Source organism: Chelonia mydas, chromosome 4, assembly GCF_015237465.2.
Source record: "Chelonia mydas isolate rCheMyd1 chromosome 4, rCheMyd1.pri.v2, whole genome shotgun sequence".
NCBI lineage: Eukaryota > Metazoa > Chordata > Testudines > Cheloniidae > Chelonia > Chelonia mydas.
In genome coordinates this window covers 115639584-115663478 of record NC_057852.1, presented here as the reverse complement: position 1 = coordinate 115663478, position 23895 = coordinate 115639584, and positions in this window count along the sequence as shown.

The following is a 23895-nucleotide window of genomic DNA, read 5'->3' as shown; positions in this document are numbered from 1 at the left end:
AGTTCCCATGCTTATGGGCGTGGGAAAGGGCCTGGTTCAGTTCTTTGATCCACAAAAAGTCTCCTTTAGCAAAAACAAGGAAGACAAGACTTTATATTCCTGACATTTAAAACAATCCTTTCAGGGGGAAAAACAAAAGCTGCAGGCATATCTTTCCCTTTGCAGGCCACTTTTAAAGCGGATGAATATTAATTTTGGGTCTGTCTGTGGACTTCTTTTATTCAAAACAAAACAAAAATAACCCTCTCCTTTCACCTCCTCCAGACAGTTCCTTGCAGCTTTCCCTTTTCTGTCAGGGAAACAAAGTGTAGTTAACAAAAATACAATGCAGCCCTAATCACAAAGCTATTGGCTATTCTGAGATGGGTCTCAATCTCTCCAGTTCAGGCTGGTTCGCTTTGTATAAAATACTTCAATAGACATTGAGCCAGAGGCAGAGAAGGGGAATAACTTTGTAGTTGCTGGTTAGAACACTTACCTGGGAGACCTGTATTCAAATCACGAGTAGGGATTTGAATCTGGGTCTCTCACACCCCAGTAGTTCTAACCACTACTCTAAAAGTTAGAAGATGGACACTCCTCCCACATTTTTGTCACATTAGCCTTCTAAAAATGCTTGGAAGCAAAATGTTTTGGGTTGAATGATGAGTTTTGTTTGACCCAAGAAATGCACGTTTTTGATTTGTCAACGTTTTTCAGATTCAATTCAGGCGAAACTGATTCCCCCCCCCCCCCCCCCCCCAGTTTTTGAACTGCAAGTGAACCAAAAAACCCAGTTATTTGCCAGCTCTAGTTTCTGGCTCTGCCACTCTCCTGCTGTGTCACCCTGGGCACTGTGGTTCAGAACTTACACCTGAAAACAACCTGAAAAACCAAAATTGCCAGTGGATAACACAGAGCACAATCAGGTTTAATGGGACATTCCCAATCGACTAATTTTCTATTTCACTACCAAATTTTAAATTTTACCTGAATATCGGGACAAATGGCATCCCGACTGTACATCGAGCAGATGTCCGCCGCCAGGTGCAATCCCTGCTTGCCAATGTGGGTAAGCGAGCTGGGCAGCAGCTTAGCAGTACTCAGCCCCAGCCTGCCCTGTGGGGAATCAGCATGTGCAGAGGCAGGTGCCTCCTTTCCCTGGCTCTGCCATGAGCTAGGTGGACCGGTCTGCACACACTCTGCTGCGGGAAGGATGTAGCTATTACCTCCGTGGGGCACCTCCCCCAGGCAAAAAACAGGTGGTGAAAGAAAAGCTTTGAAATGGCAACTCTCCGATTCTAGCAGCCTATCCCATCGAGCACAGAGACACATCTCATTTCAGAGCCGGCAGTTCTAGCCCTTCTGCTGCATCCACGGAGTCGGCTTCAGGGGACTCCCTGCCTGGCTCTGCAAGCCAGGGCCCCCTGAAAGCTGACCTGCCCAGCCCTTCTTAGGTGCCGAGAGCCACTGGAACACTCCAGCCCTGGGCCAGAGGTCAGCAGCCACCCAGGCTCAATTGATTGGGGTGGGTTTTCCTCTGTTGTCGCTGCACAGTGAGTTTCCCAGATGGCAGAGCTTTCTGGAGGTGCTGCCCCTGCCCCTTAAAATAAATGGGCGACTTCAGTTCACTTTGGATCGGTCGGATCCCAAAGCTCGTTTGCCAAGAGCGGGTTTGGATCTGGTGCAGCACTGAGCCTTGTCGCAAAGAGCTGGCAGGTAACAGCTGAAATGAAGTGTGACTTTTGTTCCCAGCCTCAAGGAAAGGGCAGCTCTTTTCAGTACCTGGTTTACAATGGTGATTCAGTGGCAACTGGCCCACACTCAGAAGGGGCCATGGCATGGCCCTCTCCACTTGTGCTGTGCCCCCAGATCCCACCACGCCTGCTGGCTCCTCTCCGTCCCCTGCCCTGGCCAGACCCCAGTGCAGCTCCAGTTCTGGACAGTCATGTGCCCACCACCTCTAGAGCCCTGCCTGTCTCCTCAGAGCTGAGCCGCCTGGAACCGGTGCAGAAGTGGGGCCAGTCTCAGCCAGTGAGGGGAAGTGCGGGGGGCTTGGCTGGGCTCCTCCAGGCAAGTGGATCCTGAAGAAGCCTTGCAGGGGCAAGCCCTGCCTTGGCTGATCACGCTGTTTCCAAGAGTGATTCCCTGCCCTCGGACTGGCCAGGGCCACACTGCTGGCTCAGCCCAGCCGACACTCACCTCAGGGACCTGCCGGCCACTTCCTGGGAGCCACCCCAGGTAAGCGCTGCCGGGACCCACCTCTGCACCTCCTCCCCCTGCCCCAGCCCTCAGTTGAGGAGGTGAGCAGCAGGCAGGGTGGGGCTGGCCAGGGCAATGGGGCATGCATGTCATGGCCAGAGGCACACTGGTCCGCCTGGCCCTGTGCTACCAGCATGCCCCTTCCTGTTGGGGTGGGCCCATGCTGCCCCACATAGCTCCGCAGCCCAGCACCCCCTGAATCCACTATGCCCAGAGCCCCCCCACAACCCTTCCACCACAAATGCATAGTGCTGTGCACACCACCACCCCTGGCCAGTGCCACCCCTGCCTACAGCCCCCCACAACTGCCCAGCACCTCACTCAGATCCCCCCACTCGCTAGTTTCCCAATACACACAGATTTCCCCTCCCTCCCTACTAGTGCCCTTCCCCACAGCCCCACCACCACAACTACACAATGCCCCACACAGACCCCCCCCACTGCCCAGTATCCTGACACACACAAACCTCCCCCACTGCCCAGCACCCTCCACACCCTCAAAGCTCAGCACCCCACCACAGACCTCCCAGACACTCACTCCACCACGCCCTGCCCCCTTCCCTGGCCGCACTCACTGGCCCTGCTGGGAGGTCTCTGGCTCCGAGGGTCAGAGTTGGGGGGATCTCCAGACTCCATGTGCTGCGCCCGCCAGATGCGCGAGCTCGGTGGCTCCATTTGGCCAGGAAAAGCACCAATGGGAGCTGCCGGAGCAACAGAGCAGGGCTTGCAGGCGGGAGCAGTGTGCAGAGCACCCTGCTTCCCCCAACCCTAAGAGCCAGAGGGACCTGCCGGGGTGGAGGTGTGGGGGTCCCGGCAGTGCCTACCTGGGGTGGCTCCCAGGAAGCATCCAGCAGGTCCCTTTGGCTCCTAGGATCAGGGGCAGTCAGGGGGTCTCCACGTGCTGCACCCGCCACAAGCATGAGCTCCGGGGCTCCCATTGGCCAGGAAAAGCACCAATAGGAGCTGCCAGAGCTGCGGAACGGGCTTGCAAGTGGGAGCAGTGTGCAGAGTCCCCTTTGCCCCCCCCCTCCAACCCTAAGAGCCAGGGGGACCTACTGGGGGTGGAGGTGGGGGGTCCTGGCGGTGCCTACCTGGAGCAGCTCCCGGGAAGCATCTGGCAGTTCCCTGTGGCTCCTAGGGTAGGGTCGGCGGGGGGAGCGCAGTGGCTCTCTGCGCGCTACCGGCGCCTGCAAGCCCCACCCCCACAGCTCCAATTGGCCAGGACGGAGTGCTTATGGCAGGTGCAGCATGTGAAGATCCCCCTCACCACCTCTGTGCTTAGGGGCCACAGGCTCCTGCAGGCCGCTTCCCTGGTTGGAGGCGGAAGCTTACCCACGTAAGTGCCGCCAATCCAGGATTCCAGGTACGTGTGGTGCAAAACAAAATATCGGGACAAATGGTGTCCCGACCGATGTACGGTCGGGATGCGAGACAAATAACTTAAGATCGAGACTGTCCCGATTTTATCAGGACATCTGGTAACCCTAAGCACATGGTTTTAAGTCCAAGGGAATTCTAGCTAGAGAAAGGTTATTAAACCATTTCTGTGATGTAAAATTACTGAGAACCACAGATAGTTTTAAAAATGACTTTTATATGGCCCGTTAATATAATTGATACAGATATTAGAAAATAAATCTGTGAATTAGATGTCATTTATGATGAAACATGGTAAGCTGCAGAAAGCTGAAGGTACTTTGTTCTCCCCTTACACTCTCCTCCTGTTCCAAAGTGTAATTATTTCACATGTAACTATTCCCTGTTGAGATATTAGTGCTTACTTATATACAATGCAATGATAAATCTCTCTCTCTTATCGGTGTAACATATTTCCTCAAACCTCTGATAAGCATTCACAACACCTGCTCCACAATACCCTAGATTTGTCATCCAGAAATCTGGTCAGCTTATTCCCAGTGCACTAGAATAGTTTATTGTCTTGCTTTAAAGGGATTGTGATTCTACTTTTAATTAAAATAGATTTATATCCTCCTCTTATCACCAGGTTCAGACTGCATTTACTCAAAGGGGATTCGTATCCAGAAAGAAACATGGAAGCAGGTAATGACTTCTATCAGTCTGAAAAATGGACATTTCGGTTTTCTTTACAAGCTAGCCCGGTTTTGAGATTCAAACTTCTTCAAAGAAGATCTCGTTCTTTTTGCAAAAACCAGGTTTATATGATTCCCTTGAACAAAAATGGCTTTGGGAGAGCTTCTTTAGTTCATTTTGCATCTTAGGTTCAGTTTCACTAAAATGTTATGTCTAGCTCTTTTGACAAACACACCCTAGGGGTCTGATTCTTTGAGATACTGAAAACCTCCGCTCCTGTTGATTTTGGCCCATATTCAAAGCAGCTCTTAAGCACATGCCTAAATCCCACTGAAGTCAAAAAGAGTTAAACACGGGCCTCGGTGCTTTGTTGAATAAACCATCAAGGGCGCTCAGCACCTCACAGGACTATGCCCTAGTCAAAGAAAAATAGCAGAACAGACTTGGTTGCTCTAATTGAACTCCTTATGAAGGGGGTGGAGATTCCCTCCTCCAAGTCCTCATTTCCAGTTTTCTTATACTGCGTGGGTGAAATCCTGACCTCACTGAAGTAAATGCTGTTCAGTTCTCCATCATAGTACAAAACTCATATATTTTCAGTGTCTGTTTTGAATTCTGCCCTTGCATTTACTTCTATCCCTCCCTCCCATTGCATCTGGCTCACGCACAGGCAGATAGACATAAATTAAATATTAATTTAAACTCAGTGAGGACTAAACTCAGGTATTCTGGATCTTAAAGCATGACCTGCTCCTGTCTGAGCGAAGAGACACACTTTGTAGCAATCTCATCAACCCGCAAGAGAAGAGGACAGAGCCCTAGACGGAGCGGGTATGGGTTACGCTTCCCAACAAGAAGAAGGGCATTTGGCAGCAGCTGTTCGCTTAAAAGAGTTAAGTACCTTCCGTGATCATTAGAATTGCAATGGCATGCTCTGTGTTTAAGAAATTTTCTTTTACCATTATACATCCTGCCCCATGATTCAGACAGTGATATTAAACATTTGGAATGTGAGTGGAGTGTGGGCATACATTAAAAAAACATTAGTATCAGGGCTGCCAATGACTGCTTTGATCACTGAATTTTGTGTATCAGCTGATCCTTGGCAAACTCTCACTTACATTCTAGCAGAAACCAGTATACAAATTGGTGTCTTGGGTACCCACGCTGTTTCCTTTCGTCTCTCCTCAATAGCTTCATTCAATAAACTGAGCAAGAGACCACACAGACACTTAAAATATACTGGTTTTCTTGGATTGTGGACTATACGCAGACAGTCAATAGGACAAAATGGAATTTAGCAGCTAATTCCTACCACAAGTAGTCTCTCAGAGGTCCTCAAGTGTCGGTCATTATAAACAGATAAGCATTTAATTTCGGTCTCAGACTAATACACCAAATACTTATTTTTAACCACAAAGTTACTGTTATAACCCTTTGTACTTTTTTAGCTAACTCTAGCATGCTTGCAACATAGGATTGGAGAATCTGGGTTCAACTTTTGGTCCATTTAGTCCAGCATACTGGCAATAACTAATACTTGGGACTTCAGAGGACAGTTAACAGCTATGATATTTTATAGAAGGGGACATACGGAGATTTCAGAGTCCGATAAGTGATCAGCCCATGCTTGAAAATCCTGTTGCTGCTCCCACTGAAAGCAATACACCCATAGATTTCAATGGTGCAGGATCAGACCCTTAAAGATTAAATGCAATTACCTGTGTTATTTCAAGGTCACAGCCTGCAAACCCTTAGCTTCAATGGAGTTCATGGGACTATTTCCAGTAGTAAGAGTCTGCAGAGTCAGCCTTTACTTTGCATAGCTACAAGTATTATTAGGGCTCATGAAACTACCTGGGAACATAGTAATGTTCCTCCCTAATCCTTTTTTTATGTCTTTTTTTGATGTAGGATTTTCCCTTTATGGGCCTCATGCTTGGTCTAAAACTGGTTAAGGAGAGTGACTCCTGCACAATTAAGTTATGTGACAAAGCTCTGTCCTTGTCTCCGTGGGTCCAGCGTTTCCTGGAGAATTTTGCTAGCCTCAGAGGCTCACTGTGATCCTCACTGTGACCCTTGTCTCTAGATAACCCTTCTCTCTCTAGAGACAAGGGTCACAGTCTACTGAGCCATTTTCATCATGAGCCAGCGAGAGAGGTGAGGAGAAGCTATCCTCTCTTGCACAGTCTCTGTTGTCTCCCAGTCTCAGTGATTAATCGGGGTGAGGGGGGCTATGGGGGAGCCCGGGCCTGCCCTCTACTCCGGGCTCCAGCCCAGGGACCCTCATAGTATCAGCTATCGTAGCTGACCTATTAGAAACATGACTCATACAATTCCCCGGGCTACTTCCCCACAGCAGCCCCCACTTCTTCAAGCTCCACTTCACCCTTACCGCAGGGCCTCCTTCCTTGTGCCTGATATGGTGTGTACTCCTCAGTCTCTCCAACAGCACAACTTCCTCCCACAGCTCCTGACATCCGCACCCACCTGACTAACTGGGAGGCTTTTAACTAGTTTCAACCAGTCCCTGATTGGCTTCAGGTGTCCCAATCCACCTAGCTTTCCCCCTGCCTTCTGGAAAGTTCTTAATTTGCCCCAGGTGTCTTAATTGACCTGGAGCAGCTGCCATTTATCCTGGTACCAGGGATTTGTTTCACCTCGAGCTAATATATCTATCTCCCATTACTTTTCTATAGCCATCTGGCCTTGCCCCGTCACAGTTATTAAATCCATTGGTCTAGGAAATTGGTATTTGCATACCACGATAAGTAGAGTTTACCACTTGACAAAGGTGTGGGCCCAGTCCTGTGCAGTGCTGACTCTCTTCAACATCCAGTGGGTGAATCATGCTCCCACTGAAGTCCAAGGCAAAACACTCTTGCTATTAAAAGACATGGGTCAGGTTGTCATGAATGAAAGGTAGAGGAAAACATGACAGAACAAACCTCACTTCTGCAGGATCTTACTGTTCAATTTTCTAGCACTGAGTTTTAGATAGCAGTCTAGCTTTATGTTTCCTTCCCGTCATGGTGAGAAGAGTCCAGCACGGCTGCTGGTTGTAATGAGAGATCACCATTTGTGCAGGCTTCCTTGAAATGTAATGTTTTCAACATTCGGAATACACAAAGAATAAATCAGTGTAATAGTTTTGCTTCTGCTATTAACAAAACTCCTCTTTCCCGCCAGCAAACAGGCAGCTCCCCAGTTCATCATGGCAGAGCAAATTAAAGGTAGACAGAAGCTTCTGAAAGGAGGCATCCCAGGTTCACAAGAGAGTTCAACCTTCTCCAAGTGTACACATATCCCTAAACCTCAACATTAAACAATGTTTGGAACAGTGTTTCAAATCTGTTCCAGGTTGACAGTGACTGAAAGTCATTTCCAAGGCATTCTTTATGAGATGGGCTAGTTGCCCCAGTATGGTTCCTAGTGGACTAGCATCCAGATTGCAAACACCACCACCATATTTCAGAAATTTTAAGTCTGGAAGGGACCATTATGATCATCTAGTCAGACCTCCTGCATAACAGAGGTCAGACTGTCTGGGGTGACTCAGGAGTGAGTACCAACCACAGGGCAGACTGTTAACAAACAGGGCACAAACCCCAAACAGGCTGTGAGTTCTATACTTAGATTTCACCAACCCAGTATCAAGTGTCAACTCTTCAAGCACTATAACAGCCTAACCACTGAATCACAGGTAGTCCCCTAGGGTACTCCAATCTATATTGCACCTAGGCAAGCTTGACTTTGTGATAAACGGTCCCTTACACCAAAAATCACAATAATATTCAGGATACTCTCGGTCTCGAAAGGCCAGTCACTTACCCCAGGTCAACTGCACCTTAGATCTCACACCAAAGACAGCCCTTGTAGCCAATTCTATAATAATTTTTTTAAACAGTCTATTCATTTGGAAAAGAAAATATAAGAGTTATTTACAAAGCTAAAGCAGGCAAACATATATATACACACACACAAATGAATTACAGTCTTAAGTTTCAAAAGATAATAGAAACTTCTATAATAAGTATGCTCTATATGTCCCTTAGGACTAATCAAGGCTAAACACTGCGGATCTCTTGCTTATGTCTAGAAAATCTTGCCCTTGAGAGTCCAAACAGCAGAGAGAGTTTCTCCTTGTCACGGATTTTTATTCCCGTTTGCCCTTTTTTGATATGCCAGCTCAGCTGATGGAAGGAATTCATTGCATGTCTCCTCTTCATACAAAGAGAGGGGGAAGAGAGCAACTAACAAAGTTTTTTGTCCTCTTTGATGCTCCACAATAGTTTGTCTGGTGGTGATAGGCCTTCTCTGTTGGACGGAACCTAACACCCTCCTTTGGAAGCCAGCATTTCACACTAACTCTTTCCTGTCTGGTGATTTACTCAGAGAATTACAATGCAAATACTCAAACATCACCTTACAATATGGGATACAGATATTATAAGTGAGATTAATGCATGAAGCAATTTATAAGCATTCAACAAAGTCTAAACACTAAGCACGATTTTTATTACTCTAATACCTATTTTAACAATACTAACACACAAGTGAGCCAGACATCACACAAGTGAGCTAAGAGACATAGGACCAGATTAAGCCCACACTAGCACAAGAGTTCAGGGATGGATTAAAACATAGGTCCATGCCTAGGGTCCCAGCTTCTGGAGTCCGTTAATGGGGTCAGGATCTCAGCTTTCACTTTTAAAAGAAATGTAAGTTTCTATCCCTTATAGTCCTGAAAAAGAGTTTGAAAATATGAACCAAGCACAACTGATGCAGAGATGCCTGCCTGAGTTTGCAGAGAGCCTGGAACAACAGCTGAGAACTCTTCCCAGGCAATTGCCCTGCTTGCTACCCCCTAATGCTAGCCCTGGCTTTAAATCTACTGGATATTTAGAAAAAGAGTTGTTGTGGAACAGGTGGGCCATGGAGTTTTTATAGCATGTTGGGGGGAGGGGGACCTCAGAAAGAAAAACGTTGAGAACCCCTGCCCTAGATTGCTTTAATCCAGCCTTGGATGTACTACAGAGTATAGAAAGTTCAGGGCAAAACTTCTACTCCTTCCTGATGTAGAAAAGCTGCAGAGAGGAAGCCATTTGCAATACACACACATTTCTATTGGTCCTATGCTGCATATTCCTGAGTGCCATCTACTTAACCTTGTCTGTCAGCTATTTACAGATATTGTTTGCAGTGTTGTTGCAGCCCTGTTGGTCCCAAGATATGAAAGAGACTAGGTGAGTGACAGAGGAACAGAGTTCTCCTATAACACTCCCTTGCATCGCCATTCAGGAAGCAATAAGTTTAAATGCAACGGTTCACCGACAAAAAAGCTTGTAAAGGATGATTGACTAGAGAAGGTCACATGTGGGTCAGAGCAGTGGAAAGTCTTGTTTTAAGATTCAAGATAGTATGTAACAACATCTTTGAAATATTCATGTAGACTGAAGTACTCAATATTAAACGTGAAGTGATTCTAATCCTCAGAGCTCCTCAAGTGTTCCCTATATAGAATAGAATCATAGAATATTAGGGTTGGAAGAGACCTCAGGAGATCATCTAGTCCAGTCCCCTGTTCAAAGCAGGACCAACACCAGCTAAATCATCCCAGCTGGGGCTTTGCCGAGCCGGGCCTTGGTGAATCCATGCTGACTGTTCCTGATCACCATCCTCTCCTCCAAGTACTTCAAAATTGATTCCTTGAGGACCTGCTCCATGATTTTGCCGGGGACTGAAGTGAGGCTGAGCGGTCTGTAGTTCCCCAGGTTCTCTTTCTTCCCTTTTTTAAATATGAGCACTATATTTGCCTTTTTCCAATTGTCTGGGACGTCTCCTTTAGAAAGCCTGCTAACATCCTTGTTGATAAGTATATTAAATTTGCTGCCAAATTTTCAGCTAGTTAGAGATTTTGACATCACAATCCATAATCTAGATAGACTTGGCAATTGTGACCAAAAATGCAGCAGTGAGAACTAAGTAATACTAGTCTTAGGAAAGGACACAGTTACATTAAATCTTCATACACAAAGCTTGTTCACTTACAGAGGGGAAAGAGGACACATTTTTGTAGTATGTAATCTCAGTGCTTAATAAACGGAGCAAAGTAATGCATTTATTTAAAGAGAGGACTTTACCTGCAGAATTCACTATAGTCTCAAAAGATGATTGACATAATGATTACATTGAGGAGGGAGAAAAAATACTGCCAATGCATTCATTTGTGTGCGGTAAACCAGCAGGTTTGTTCACTGTGGCATTTTACAGTGATAAGCATCTCAAGACATGCTGACAGACAAGGGAAGTATAAGACATGAAACCGACTAAGTGGGACACAAAGTCTGTGTCACATTCAGCCTTGCTGCTTAGAAATAGCAATGACAGTGGAGGATGAACAGGAAAGGGAGTAGATTGCAATCACTTGTGTGTCTGGAAGGATGGGGGACAAGTATAAATGGTCTCCTTGGGTGGTGCAAGGCAGTAATCTCCCTCACAGTAAATCTGGATATTAAAATTCCAGTGGCAATGATAAAAATAAAGATAAAACTTATCTCTTATTTCCACATAGGCCTAATGGCACCCATGAAGCAATGCATGGCAAGATTCTCCCATTCACATAATTCCATTCACAGTCCTCCTGCTTCCACTCATCTCTTTTGCTGTGCCAAAGCTTCATTCCTAGGTTATATATGTGAATTTTGCTCACCCCCAACTTTGTGCCATCTTCCACAACACTCCATACACCTACAAAAGTCCCCTGTGGCATACAGAGCTCTGTAATGAACTAATGCTTCCATCAGAGAGAGCAGAGAGCGAGCTTCCTCTGTAACAGCCTGTTTCTGAACTGAATACAAAATGTCAGCTACCTCCCACAGAAAGCAGACTCCTAGGCCTTATGTACACTATGGGCTAAATCGGTACCACTGGGATTGATTTAACGGGTCTAGTGAAGATGTGATAAGTCAATGGAAGAGCGCTCTCCTGTTGACTTAATTAATCCACGTCAATGAGAGGCTGAAGCTATGTCAATGGGAGAGCATCTGCCGCTGACATTGAGTGGTGTAGATACCACTTTAAGTTGATGTATGCTACGTCGATTTAAGTTACGTTACGTATGTAACTTAACTAGCGTAACTTACATTGACTTAGACACTAGTGTAGACTAGGCCTTAGAGATTTCGAAGCACAGTACACAAATCAAAATCAAAGTTCTTCCTTGTTTTTCCTCACTATAAAACAAAAAAGTAGTTCCAGCTAAACAGGTTTGTGTGTACAGAAAGACAAAAACCCATCCCTCATTCCTCTTTAAAGATCAAGTTATTTTTAAGACTCACCTATTCCATGACACACTCCAATTACAACCACCCGCTGTTCCATCTCTGATTTTGAATTAGTCTGTAATGTACCAGCTTCTAATAAAAATGGAGCAGAATTATCAATAGAGAGCCATTGATCGCTTTCTAAATTGTGAATGAATTACACCAACCTATCTAAACTGGACCCTAGCAAATGTGAAGCTTACTACCTGCATTCATCAGTATCTCCAGTGTGAATTATGTTTGATGCACACCTGGTACAAATCACTATTTTATATAACACATGTATTCTGCAAAACCTCCTCCAAGATCTAGTCCTTAGTGTACTAACATTGGGGGATCATAGGTGAACAGGAGCATAACAGATGTGAGAACAGGTTGGAGAAAACAAATGAGTAATCCAATGGCAGTAGCACTCACCTGTGAACTCTCATCAGCAGTAGAAAAGCTGATAAACTTGTGTTTGGTTCAGGTGCCTTGGCAGGATCAAACTGTGCTTCCCCCTAGGTAGGCCTATCACACAATCACGGCTTACTGGCATTCCCCACTGGAAGCCAATCAGTTCTCTCTCTCTCTCTGGACAATGATGAGTGCAGTGTGCCCTTGTAACCTGCATCTGCAGCTCAGAAAATCATGTCAGCTGCCGTGTATGGAACAAACGAGTGGGCAGACTGCTGAGCTTGTAGCACTGTTTGCTAAGTTGACAGCACAGTTGCAGGTGAAAGAGAGCCATCAGGTGTTAAAGAGGAAATATTTCCCAGACAATGACATCACAAAATGCAGCAACCCATGTAAGAGACAACCTGGCTTCTAGTTCCTTGCAAAGACACATGCAGAGATGACCCTCATATCCTACCCTTCTTTCGAGTGGGGAGTCTTGGCTAGTGGTTACAGCACAGTGACTGGGAGTCAAGGCTCTTGGGTTTAGTCTTTGTAATATGTGTATTCATGTAATACTTGAGATAACTCCAGGAGTCCTGATTCCCTCTGTTCTGACATAGGACCACACACCCCCAGAGCTGGAAATAGAATCCTGGATCCTTAAATCCCAATCTCACCTGCTCTGGCCACTACAGTACACACTCATGCCTCTAACACACGCCAAGAATTGGGAGTGTGAAGGTTGTCTCGGGATGCTTTTGCGGAACCTAGACACCACGAGCCCTTTGCTGCTTCCCTGTCCACTCCCACTCTGCGCCTTCACCTCCAAGCAAACAGAGGCAGTGCTTAGCTGTTGCAAAATGAACAAACCACCTGTCCTACAAACTGACTCACATCTTTGGGACCAGTATGGAGGCACATAGAATTTTTTTTCTGTACCCCTGCTGTGCACTCAGATAACAGAGAACAATAAGGCTTGTTTGGCCTTTTATCTTCAGGGCTGTTTTCAAAAGTATTTGATGGGAACACTGAGCCTTGGGGCTGGCTCTGGGGGATCAGATTGTTGCTTTGGTGGGTGTGCATGAAAACTCTGTGGGCATGGGGGAGGCAGTTACACCTTGTGTAAAATTAATATGGCTAATATAATGTTATGGAGGTTAAACTATACGAAAGGAATGTGCATTTTCCCAGGACGTGTGCAGTGTATATTGGAGAAGGGGTAAAAGAAATGCAAATAAAACATGGTACTTCATTAAAATCCTATTAGGACTCCAAAAGGAGCCACAATAGGTTGTGCTTTCTTTTTCAGATCTCTGTTTTGGAGCAGGAGATGAAAGTGGAAAGTAATCAGAACTCTAGTGGAAGTGGAATGTTTCTCTTTTAAGACAGTCTCTGAGCTGCTAATAGCTTTGGATCCAAAAGCAAGCTAGTAAGCCTCTGTGTAAATGCAAATTACCTAGCTGATGGGCACAAAGGAGCTGCAAATAATGAATACATCTGGTCAGCAAACAAGCTACTAGAAGACTCAGATTATGGCCCTCCAGGAAAGGGAGGTGAAAAAACAAGTCAAGCCTGAAAATAAGGGGGACAGGTTAACCTTAAGGGGTATGTGTGTGTGTGTGTACAGTGCTAAAATCTGAAGCTGTGTCTCAGCTATTACCTGAGAATAAACTTAAAGCTTGGTACAGCAGAGAAACTATTGCAAATATGGTCTGTTGTACAAGAGGGGAAACTGAGGTACACCACCTCATGAATTTCATAAATGACCAGTGAGAGGGTAATTCACTAGCCTGACTACAGAACAAAATAAGGACAGCCTGGAGGTAATTCTTCTGTTTTTCCTGCAATTAGCAAGGAAATTTGTCAAAGAAAATGGTATTATTATTATTAAGCAATAATCTGTCCCCACTAGGGGGGTGGAAATTGTTTCTTTTGTTTTTCAGACACTCTACAAGCAAGCTGGCGCCAGCGGAAAAATAACCCACAATACCATGGATCTATGTTTTGTGTTGTTTGTCTGTGGTGTTTGTCTTGTTGCTAGCATTGTTGTGTTTTAATGAACAGAAAATCTCATGATGTGGGTGGAGGATGGCTTCAAAAGGCTGACCTTGGCAGGGAGATGTGTATGGGAATACAAAATGCTCAACTAGGAGACCAGCACCTATGTAATAGCTACCGTGGTACCTGGAAATGGAACAGCAACTAAGGTGGTCCCCACAAGCCCTATGGAAATAATGAGAAGGGGAGGAGCTTACTGGGAATCAATGGAGGGGTGTGTAAAATAGTGTAAATCAACAGAAGATGTTTGGATGTGCCCCTCTCCTATGACTATGGAGGAGCAGAATCAATGGCCTATGCAAGGGTTGGACAATTGGGTGTACTGTGTATAAGGTGTTTTGCTGAGAATGTACATATTGCTGGGGGCACAATTACACCAGCCCATAACCAAACTACACCCATCTATACGTTGCTATCTGGACTTTGGTGCACAAATGGATCTGTGAATCTTATTGCTGTGAATAATCAAACCAGGGCATACGGCCTGATTCCATACCAAGTAGTTAAGCTGGTTTGGACAATAACCTATTTCTCTGTGAACATTCAATGGACTTATGATATGGACAAAAGCATGCAAAACTTGCAGGAGCAGCTTCTGGCAATTGCCAGCAACTGGACACACACAATCTTGACCCTGTCGAAGAAGGAGGGGCAGTGTTTTGGGGGTGTCTCGGATGTTGGACATTGCTGCAGTGGTCAGGACTCGGTGTTGCTGTGGATTTTGTATTGTTAACTGTACTTGTGTTACGTTGCATATGGAGATAACCTATAAGTAATGTAGGTTACTCCAAACCCTACAGTGTACTAGACAACCCGGACCCAACCTTCTCGGGCCCACTATAATGGGAAGTCTGGAACACTAATTGGAATAGGTGTGGTATACCCGTACGAGAGAAGATGCAGGGCACTATACTACACAAGGGGCAGTGGGACAAATGGAATATTGACACCTTCCACCTCGATGCTTGGCCCTATCAGGAAATGTGTCGCCATATGTCCTATGCTTTTCCAGGGATACCTGGGCAGGAGGATCCCAAAAGAAAAAGAAAAAAAGGGGTGGAGTGTTAGGATATATTCAGGCCTGTCTGTAAAGGCCTATACTCTAAGAATGTAGGTGTATTCTTATCACTTAGCTAGTTATAGAGGTATAAAAGAAAGAATCAAAATCACTGTCTGCCGGTGTAAGGTCCTTCTCTTACTGCGACAGTCTGAGGCCCTGTGCTTAGGCAGCCATAAGCTGGGAAGCGAATGGTCAGATCCTCACATTCTAAACCAGTCACGTTGAAAGAAGGTGCTAGTGGGCTGTTAGAAATACAATCCTGTCCTGATAGTGCCTATCGCCTCCAGAGAAAGGGAAGTGCCTAGAAGATGTAAAAGGAAACTTAGTTTGATAGCATCCTGTCTGGCAAGAACTCACTTATCAATAACTGCGATGTGAAATCCTCATTTCTTTGTTGTTCTATCATTGTAGTCCCCATTTCCCTATTGTTTGTCTGTATAACCTCTGTCTGGTTCTGTCATTGTTTCTGTCTGCTGTATAATTAATTTTGCTGGGTGTAAACTAATTAAGGTGGTGGGATATAATTGGTTAAATAATCATGTTACAATATGTTAGGATTGGTTAGTTAAATTTCAGTAAAATGATTGGTTAAGGTATAGCTAAGCAGAACGCAAGTTTTACTATATACTCTGCAGTCAATCAGGAAGTGTGTGTTGGGGAGGAAATGGGAACAGGGAATGGGGGTGGGGAATTGGAATCATGTTTTGCTAAAGGGGGAAATGGGAACAGGGACACAGGTAAGGCTCTGTGGTGTCAGAGCTGGGAAGGGGGACACTAAGGAAGGAAACTGGAATCATGCTTGCTGGAAGTTCACCCCAATAAACATCGAATTGTTTGCACCTTTGGACTTGGGGTATTGTTGCTCTCTGTTCATGCGAGAAGGACCAGGGAAGTAAGTGGGTGAAGGAATAAGCCCCCTAACAGTATTCAATGCCTCAGCGTAAGGGGGAAGTTGCATTTTTATGAAACAGAAATTGTAGCCAGAGAAGGATGGTTGAGGTGACTCACCCTGATAAAAGAAAAAGACTCTCCTTTGTGCCCCTTCCTCCCTCAGTTTTCTCCCCGCTTCCTGCTTCTTGGAACATGGGTGGATGTGGAGCATGGCTCAACAGCTCTTGTAGTCCATCTTGGAAGGCAGCATTCTTTGCTACATATTGCTATCTAGTGGTAGAAATGCAGATGTTCGCTTTTTACCAAACAATCCTTACAAATGCAGCTGTTTGTGTGCATTGAGGTGCATGTTAACACATACTGTGACAATAGAATTCCTAATGCTATCAATACCTGTGTTTCCTTAAATACCCAGGACAACTAAAGGGAACATAAGAATGGCCATACTGGATCAGACCATAGGTCCATCTAGCCCAGTATCTTGTCTTCCAACAGTGGCCAATGCCAGGTGCTTCAGAGGGAATGAACAGAACAGGGAATCATCAAGTGATCCATCCCCCCTCACCTATTCCCAGCTTCTGGCAAACAGAGGCTAGGGACACCATCCCTGCCATTCTGGCTAATAGCCATTGATGGACCTATCCTCCATGAACTTACCTAGCTCTTTTTTGGAGGAAAGATACTTAGTAAAATATCCCAGTGTAACCCATCTGCCAGGTGGTGTCAGCAGCAACAAGGGCTGGGTACAATTTCTAGGGGTTCTTCTTTGCATTTCAAAAACAAAACAAAACTGGCTCAAGCCCCCACCTAGAAATCTGGAAAAACTAACCACCACCCCGGGTGCCTCTAAGAGGTAATACTTCCCCACTCATCAGCACTGAATCTGTATATAACAAAAGAAAACTTTTATTAAGAGAAGAGGGAACACAGCAACAATGGTTCAAAAGTATTCAAACAATAAGTAGACACCTACCCCACCATATCTTGGGCAGTGTCCTTTGCCTCAGTTTCCCACCTGTGCTGTGAAAGTGCAACAGACAAATGTCCCTTTCACAGGCCACTCCCTCTGCTGCACCCAGCTCATGGTTTGTTGTTCAAAGTCAGTGAAGTCCCAAAGTTCGGGGGTGCCGTCAGGTGAGTTCACCTTCCACCCGAAAGAGGGTGTTGAATGGTGCCTCCCGTAGGTGCCAACCCCATAGGTGCTCTGGGGCTGGGGCATCCATGGGAAAAAAATGGTGGGTGCTGATCACCCACCAGCAGCCACCCATCAGCTGCTTCCCACCTCCCCCCAGTACCCCCCACCTGCCAGCAACCCCTGCAGATCAGCACCTCCCCCGTGCCTCCCCACACCTCCCACCCGCCGCAATCAGCTGTTTCGCTGTGTACAGGAGGCTGGGAGGGAGAAGGAAGGGGGCGGAACTGGGGGGTGGAGTGGGGGCAGGAAGAGGCAGGGCATGGGTTGAGTCTTGGGGGAAGGGATGAACTTTGTTAATTGAGTCATCTGTCTAAAAATTGGAACATCAGGTGTAAATTAATTTAACCAACCGCTGTCCCAGCCCTGGACTCATTCTGATGATCTGTGTAACTGGAACAACCACTAAGCATGCAAGATGTTATTCTATACCTCAGCATAATTCAGATAGCTCTGTTCTTGTGATTCGGTATTAAACAACATCATGCAGAACATTTTTCTGTGCACATCATTTACTCTCTCATTATAAGACAACAGGCTACAGTAGATGAAGTTATTTGCCCTTAGAATTCATTCTATGAGCAGTTATCTGAAATTATTTTGCTTATACAGCCTCATGGTGATACATAACCAGCGTGGTGTATGGGTAGCAGTACTTCTGACAATTTTCCTAATTTCTCCAAATTTTCATCTCCACAAGAAAGTTCAGTTTATTAGCTGTCTGTTGCAGGTATTTCTAAGGTACCCGTCACCGTGTTATTGAAGTAGGAAAAAATTGGGGCATTCAAAATGGGCTGACCGTTAATTCATATAAGATGTTTTTCTTCAGCATTCAGAAGAGAAAATAGTTTGGAGATGTGGAATATCTCAGTCAGATTGCTGCAAATGTGTTTCTAAAGAGGAGCTGAGGTATTAATATCTGCTCCACTATCAGGCATAATTAAAGAAGATGAATGACATTCAGATTTAAAATGAACATCTGTTTCGATAACGAGCATCAGTGTGAATCGTTGATTGCTCTTGAGACAAGTCAATCAACATATCCTCCCCTCCATATCAGCAGCCATAGCAATTAAGTGTAAAAGGAAAACGGCTGGGAGAAACGAAGGGGAATGGCGGTGGACAGCAGTAGATGGAAAGCCACACTGGATATCTGAATACCCAGCTTTAATGTGTGAGACAAAGCTGCAGAAAGGAAGTCAGGAAATTCTGGATGACCAAAGATAAAGCCGTTGTGGCAACGTATTATGCTGCTCCAAGTCCTGTAGTGTAATAAGAAAAGCAGCTAGACCTTCCTTCTTCCTCTGGCTGTTGTTATTAGCCTGTTCTTTTAGCCTTTCTGGGCCACATAGTGGTGTATACCAACCTCCTCTTCCTGAGGGCCCGAGTACAAGGGCCAGCCATAACTGCCGTGCTACTATCGCCTAAGTCCCCACAAGACTGCTCTCTGCTAGGACACAAATCCCCCTAAAGGGGACATGGAGGAGGTGGGACCAGCTCCTTCATGGCACAAACCTTTGTGGTGCTTGCCAGCCACAGAAGAGATCACAGGCTGCACCCATTTCAGCAGCTGCTGCTTTTCCAGGTGCTCTATGAGATGGCTCTGGAACTCCCCTGACCCTCAGTGTTCTTGCTGAGCTGGTGCCGCGCTACAACATTGCGCATGTGAGCCTGTGTAGTATGTACAGTCTAGCCCGTTAGCTTTCATTAGGGTAATGTTAAAGTATATGTTGTATAGAAGTGGCCTGATCCACCATTTGCAAAGGCATAGTCTGCCCCTTAATAGTAGTGGGGCCTACTAGTCAGCCAACCCCCTCACATGTCATGGCCCTTTAAAAGTCTGAAAGGTCTGACTCTATATATACAAGGACCTGGGAGGTCTTGGAAGGGAGGGAGGGCTCACCAACAGCCCTCCCTCATTTCCCTTCACATAGCTTATAAACGAGTCCAGATAGACCATGTTAAATCCAAGAGCACCCCTTTTCCAAGGGTTTATTTATTAACAAGTGCCATAAATAGAAGTTGGAGACTCTTCTTCCCTATGCCTGTAAACAGTCTGTATTTCTGGAACCCTTCCCACTTTAGTCCTCCCTTAAGCAGAAAGCCCCAGCTCTCATCCCTGGAGCAGGGGTCTGTAAATCAGATTTCCTGATCCTTCTTAAGGAGGAGCCCTCAGTTCTCCTGTCCAGAGTAGAGTTGCAGGTTAGCCAGCTGTAAGGCCTTTGCCACCTTCACCCTTAGCTGGACCCTTTTCCTTAATTAGTCTAGCCTTTCACTGCTGGTGTCTTCTGGAGTCTCTCTGCTATGAGGGAGAAGGCAGCACTCCCTTTTTCCCAGTTCATCCCCAATCGGTACGGGGGAGAGGGGAGCCTTACTATACTCTCTCTGCCAGGCTCTTGGCCCTGGGCCCTTCAAGAAAGAATAACACTGTACAGCACCAGCCGTATCTTAGATTGGCAGGAGGGATGAGGTGAGCAGCAGATAAGGCTCGAGAAGAGAATGTTACCATAATCATAGGGAATGATAACCAAATCATGGACAAGCATTTTGGCAGTAGAGATGGAGAGAAAGGGTTGAATGTTGAAAATAGCGAGAAGACACAGGATTTAACAAGAGTCCTCTCTCTTAGTTTTATCTCTACAACGGGTTGAAGCAAAGAAAGAATCAACCACCACCAAATTCTGGGGTATTTGAAATCTGCATCCATACCCAAATCTGGGGGCCTGGTTTTATTTCTTATAAGAATCTAGCTGATTGGTTAGTGGGGCAGGTTCTTAGGGACAAAACCTTCTCTGGGACAGTCCCAGTTTCCCCAGTTTAAAATGTAATGATTCTGCATCACTTTTACCTCATCTGATATATTGTTATATAAGCGATACCTCCAGCATTCAACCTTCTCAGAGATATTAAACTAACTGGCTACATCATAAAGTACTAATCCATTATCCAGATTAAAAAGCAGTGGGCTAAGAATTAAATCACAGGTAGTTCTCTGGATGAAGTATGCATGAGGTTTTTATGACTGGAAAACCACAATACAATCTTCTTAATCAGCAGCCTAATAAGTGGCATGCCCTGCTAACTGAGGAAGTTGCAAGGGAGCAGATTCAGAATAATACACCCGAGTGACCCTAAGCAATTGATAAATAACAGACCATATTAGCTACCATAATCTATTTGAATATTGTATATAAGATGATTCACAGTCATGTAAAATATGATGCAATCAGCAGTGTTGGCATATATTTCCCAATGAGCATTACATCCTCCGTTCAATTCAGGCTGAGTCATTGTCTTACTATGGCTGAAAAATGATTCAGGCTTAATATCTTTGTTTAATTTAATATACTTTACAATGTTTGGCCCATATTCTGCTCTTAGTTACACCAGTGTAACTTGTGTTATATAGGGCCATTCTCAGTACCAGACTAAGGTAAAGCTGCAAGTGCATCTGTTATACAGTGGGCCCATTGCTTCAGGTTTTGAAAAGGCTGCCATCTCCCTAGAAGCTTCTACCACGCTTACTCCACAAAGACTGAAGGTAAGTAAGTATTGTTGGTCTATCCACACCACGCTCTTAAAGAACCCAGGTAATGGAATGGAGCCAGCCAGCCACCCCAGAAAGCCATTTAAGGTGATAGGAAGTTTCAAACCACTGGGCCTGTTTTCTCCACATTCCCTGCTCAGAGGAAGCCCAAGTCTATTTGGGGATGATAGAGATTCTTCGGGAAGGGTAGTTTATGAGATCATGTAAAGGTGTGGAGAAACTCATTTGATCCTGAAACTCAAAATAGAAACACAGAAAGGTACAAACCCATGTCACTGAAAGCCCTCAAGAAGTTCAGAGAATCCCCTAATTACTGAACTAATTAAGTTTTATATACCTCAACCAACCAGTCTACTATAATAGAAAACACTGGAGGGAACATGTAAACATAAAAGCCATCATAACTCTAGAACATTTCCTAAACTGAGACTCAGATCCTCAACAGAGCTAACACTGGTTTAGTTCTATTGAAGTGAATGAAACTATGCCTGTTTACACCAGCTGAGGAGTATGTTTTCCATAAACTAATGAAGCTTTTAGAATACTGTGCAGAAAAAGTACTATAACTGGAGAATTGTCTTGTTTGAGAACTAAATATTCCCTCCTCTTGTAACTTATGTTACAGGGATATGAGCCCTTGAAATTATTTTACAGAAAATGAATAAAGACAAATCTAACAATTATTTTAATACTGTATTTTTTGAAGAAAAATTATAAATAGAATTTATCAGCACCTTTGCTAAAATTAAAAGCACAACTGACCTCTAGTGGTCATTGGTCAGAATTAAAGCTGTTGAACATATTCTAGGCAAGATGCATTTTCTACCTGGTACAAAAGTCTTTGAAATGAGGGTTCAGAACTTTCTTCCTCCCTTTCCCTTGTTTCGTTAGGATGTGGCTCTTATTCCTTTTCCATTGCACTTTTCCAACAGCCCCAGGCCTTCCCCTGATGGTATCAGGTTTCTGTGGGGCAAAGTTCAGGTCCTTAAATAAAATTCTAGAGTGGGTTGAAATTTTTCCGTTCCAATTTTTTTTTTAAAATGTCTTTTTGGCCAAAACATAGCTTTCTGTGGGAAGTGTCAATTTTCTTCAGGTTTTCATCAGAAAAATGAAAACTGAATTTCAGTTTTTGGCAGCCACGAACTGAATAATTTTAGCTGGGCAAGTGAGAATTTGGGGCTTTACTGAAAACTCTGATCTGACCAGTTTTCCAAAAACTGAATATTTTAATAACTCAGCCCCCACCCAAACAAAAGTATAGTAGAAAAACATTGGTTAGAGCAAAATATTGTTTTCACTAAAATTGTTAGCAGGAAAAGAAAACATAAAACAGAAACAAAACATCCTGTCCCAACCAGCTTTATTAAATTGCAGTCAGGACTAAATGACATTCTTCCAAGTGTTCTAAAGGATGAGAAGTCCAGAGCCAATGCAATTATTAAAAAGAGAAATCCCCAATTACTGTCTTCTGCCCCTTTCAATATCCACCCTAGGGAAGTGTGTGACCAACTGTAGAGAATGCCCTCATTGTAACTGGTCTAACTGGTCTCTTTACCTGGTATGTGCGGCCTACCCCCTTTCTTGTAGAAGGAGCAGTTTCCAAAAGCTGTACATTTAAAACAACTTTATGTTTTTTAATTTATCTGTGGAGGTCACTGACATTGTTCAGTGCAATAAGGGAACTTCCAATCTATGGGAAATGATCGTTAAAAGTTATACTGAGACTTTTCTCTAGTACCAGCATCTGGGGCAGCACATTGCTGCTCTGTCTCTGGAGAATCCTCTGCTCCCCTCTTACTCCTGAGAGAAGTAACTTAGTGCAGCTTACATCTCCCCCACCCCACCATGCCAGCAAGCAGCCAGCCAAAGCTCCATCCACTCCCCTTCCTCTCCACCCACCTGTCTGAGGTAATGAACACTGGGGCCACAGGCCCTGCTTTCTCCCCTGAGCCACAAAGCAAGGATCCCTACCAAGGTTACTAAGCTGGTGGATCTGATCACCAGGCTGGCACAAACCATCAACCACACTCAGTTCCATTTATAGCCTGTGGACTTTCCTAGATGGGCAAGGGGGTCCTCCCTGGGGCAGGCCTGCCTTCTCACAGCCTTCTGCTACAGCCAGGGAGAAAGCTTGCTTACTTACTCATCCCCCTCAGGGAGCTGGGGCTGTCCTTTATATCTTCAAGCTGGGAATCAACCCCAATCATTAAGTGCTATATAGTCATTCAAAAGGTGAGAAGCCCATAGCAGATTGAGGATCTTCCCTGATTGCAACAGGTAGGACAATGTCTTGTGCCAGTTCTGGGATTTATATGCAGTGTTGTAGTCACGTCAGTCCCAGGGTATCAGAGAGACAAGATGGGTGAGGTGTTGGTCCAATAAAAGATATTACCTCACTCACCTTGTCTCTCTAATTCTGGGACTTTATAGTTACAAATTTTGCAACATTTCTTTTAGTGTACAGTTGAACCCTTCTACCAACCCACCTGTTTCTGTGTGGCGGACAGGAGTTCTTACTGAGCAAGGACCATACTTTTTGCATTAGATGCAACATGAAGGCTATGCCTGTCTGGATGACTCTCAGAATCCCTACCCTGGAGAATATTTTCAGCAGTTCAGTAGCTACTGGCTGTGCGATTGCACAGTGCAAGGCCATGGCCATGAGGTACCAGGTGGCATAGTCTACAATCACTAAAATAAATTGACACCTGCTTGAACTTGGCTCAAGTGACCCTATCAGGTCTTCCCCAATCCACTCAAATGGACTGCCCACTAATGGGAGAGGGCCTAAGGGAGTCCTGTGGGCCAGTCTGGCATCCACTGCTGGCACTCCAGGCAGGATGTAGAGTAAGCCTTAATATCTCAGTAAACACCTGGCCAAAAGAACCTGGCCAGTACCCTTCCTTGAGTTTTCTCCATCCCCACGTGGCTGGACCACAGTACATCATAGTCCAGTTTTGATACTTGGTCCTGGTACTGGTTGGAGACTAGGAGCTGTGCTTGGAGGGCTCCAATCTGTTTGCCTCAGATCACCCTCACCAGGAGATCCCCCTCCAGTTCAAAATGGGGGTACCAGGAATCCTGGGCAGGGTCAACCAGCACTCCATTTGCCCTACCCTGTCAGCCATATAATTGGCTGAACACTGGATCT